The sequence below is a fragment of the Solanum verrucosum genome, unplaced genomic scaffold (genome assembly GCF_900185275.1).
Source record: "Solanum verrucosum unplaced genomic scaffold, falcon-dt-bn FXZP01000183.1, whole genome shotgun sequence".
Taxonomy (NCBI): domain Eukaryota; kingdom Viridiplantae; phylum Streptophyta; class Magnoliopsida; order Solanales; family Solanaceae; genus Solanum; species Solanum verrucosum.
Genome location: NW_026020430.1, coordinates 5,399,498 through 5,402,525, shown reverse-complemented (window position 1 = coordinate 5,402,525; position 3,028 = coordinate 5,399,498). Strand labels below are relative to the sequence as shown.

General features: G+C 32.9%; 1 pseudogene; it reads right to left on the bottom strand.

Moving 5' to 3' along the window:
- Positions 1-2,038: 2,038 nt before the first annotated feature.
- LOC125808048 (protein LIFEGUARD 4-like) lies at positions 2,039-3,028 on the bottom strand (annotated as a pseudogene).

Below are 3,028 nucleotides of genomic sequence, written 5' to 3'. Positions count from 1 at the left end.
ATTTTCAGTATCAAAAACCGACATAGATACATATCTCCACGACACACAAATTCAGCAAAGAACAAGTATACATACCACAATCACTACAAAAAAATTAAGACAATCAGCAGAGATAGAACATTAAAAGGTACAAGCAGTCACAAATAAAACACAATATACTTACATAGAAGTATCATCTTGAAGGTCTTGAGCATATGATGGGCGGACTATCAACACCCATTACTTGTTTATTAAGCCTAGGGCTCTTACGGGGAGTCTTATCCATCGATGTAGGGTTAGAAATCTGATCAGAGATGAACTATGGTGAATTTGGTTGTAAAAAGAAGAACTAATTTCGTAAATTTTGTTCTTCAAACAATATGAACATAGAAAGATAGAAGGTCAGAATCTGATAAAAATAAGATGGATGGTTAAGCGTTAGAAATTAAGTTTTAACTTGAAACTATGAATCACCTAAGATAAGTACACTATCTTTATTGAAAACATGAAAGGTTTTATCAAAAAAGGAAGCAAATAATTAAGATCCCAATAAAACAGTCTTTAACCATGGAAAGTAAATATATAATAAAGTAATAAACGTGTATACATGGGACTGTTTAGGAGATATAAAGTTGATAATATTAAATATCCTAATTTGCTCCACATAAAAAAGCACGTAATTAAAAGACATCAAATAATAAACCAAAAAGGAGAGAGAAAATCGAAAAAAAATACATATAAATAAAAAATAATTATTATTTTGTTATCTATGTAATTTTAAAACTCTCTATGTAATTATATATAAATATATTGATTTTAGGTTAATTAAAGTCTTAAAGTGTATACTTCTGTAATTTTCACTTAAGGGTAAATTTATACTATTTAATTACTCACATAGTTATAGTTTGATATATCTGTGACTAACATTAACTACTAATTACGTGGATTGACTTCGAGTTTGCATAATTAGCCAAGTTTATTTAATTCACCACACTTGTATAATTCCCAACTAACAATTCTTCATTTGACTTGTATTTGTATACGATGGTTTGTTTGTATATGGTGATGATTTCCTTTGATTTTTCAGTTTTGTCATCATATACATTCAGTCTTTTTGTGTATAAATTTTTAAAGTTTGTATAATCGTGTAATTTTTGAATTTTGTATAATATTACTCATATAATATATGTTGTACATTATATTTTGTATAATTGTTTAAAGTTCATATGTTTATGTTTGTATAAATTCATTATTTTGAGTTTTATCATATTTGTATAATCCAGACTTTATATTACTCAATTATATAAAAACACGCGTATTATACAAACGAGATGTGAATTATACAAATCATTGCCCTCTATCGCTCGCCTCTCTCTTTCCTATCCCAATCTCACTCACTTCTCTCCTCTCTCTCCCAATCTCGCGCGCCAATATTCAAATACATATGTATAAATATACAATTATCTAACTGGTATACGATACAAACACCTCTCTCCCACTCTTTGCTCTCTCGCTCGCCTCTCCTCTCCCTCTCCCAATATCGCTCGCCACGCTCCTCCCTATAACACGTAGCTACGAATTATAATTAGCAACTATAGCTATAGAGCGTAATTAAGCTGAGTGACTATATGCGAAAGTTCCTCTAAGGAATTGTTGAAGTATGTCAAAAATTCGACGAAAAGCAGCCCATTATGACGATTTGGATTTTGGCCCAACCGCGAAAAGCACGGGTGGATTCACTCAAAGTTCTTTTTTGCGGCTACTATTTAAACTTTGTCCCAAAGGGCAAATGTTTGCAGATATAACCTTTAAACAATAGTTGAGCTATCAGATTGGTCTAATGTTCACTCACATATTCATCATCAACCTTACAAATATTAATGCTTTTGTAATAACTTTTAAATTATGCTTGTAACATTTCCTATAAAATTATTATTCATTTTGCTAAGCACAAATAATATTAACTTGATAGATGAACAATATTCTTTTCAAGTTGTATAGAGCACATACATACAATTAGTAACATTTTTTTTTTTTAGAGAGTTGTTTCTCAACTAAACTATTCAGAAGCTCTAAAAATAGTCAATATAGATAGGAAGAGATTGATAACGTCCAGATACAAGGCAACTGCAGCCCAGATGTATTCATCATAAGTGTAGCGCTTGATTAAATTGTCGGTATCATAAATTATATATGCGCAGAACAAAATGGAGGCTAAACAGCCATAGATCATCACAGAGAGCCTACCCAGAGGAAACAGTAGCTGCAATAAAAATAAACATATGGATTGGTTATCTCTTCTAAATATTTATATATATATATAGTAGTGATTTTGAACAAGAAAGTTGGCAAGTAGACGTACGAACCTGAATAAAGGCAAACAACATGAGAACCATAAGGGCACCAAATAAGAATGGTCCAAGGAAATTGAAATCGTGGCCTCTCCTTGCTGCCCAAAATGTGTATACGGTCAAACTGCTGTGGTTAATATGACGGACTCCAATATTACTTTCCCTGACAATTATCAAAGTAGACATGAAGCAATTCTCAAAATTAATAAGCATGCAGTAGCAGATAAAAAAATTTAATTAATTACCACTGGTGAAGGCACAAGTCAATCCCACAGCAAAGGCCAGAGTAACTGTAAACAACCCAAGAAGCAAGAAATTGACCGGATGTTTCTGGTGATAGTAATACAAGGGGCACAATGCTGCACACATCCCATATATCAGTTCATGAATAATTAAGATTAAACAAATAAAGACGGCAGATAAGAAAAGACTTACTGATGAAGGGAGAGATGATAAGAAGAATATAGAGAGCTAATCCTGCCCCAGTTGACACAAAAAAATGTGCAATTGGGTGAACCGTAACAACCACAGAGGCAACACCAATAGTGATGAGCAACTGAAAACACAAAATTGAGTAAACTTTCCGAATAAAACCCCAACGGAGTTGTGGATTCTCCAACATCGCCGGATACAACGGCCTTGCTCCGGCTTCCACGTCATCTTTCCGGTAAGGTGTATTCCACGTCTGCTGCCACATC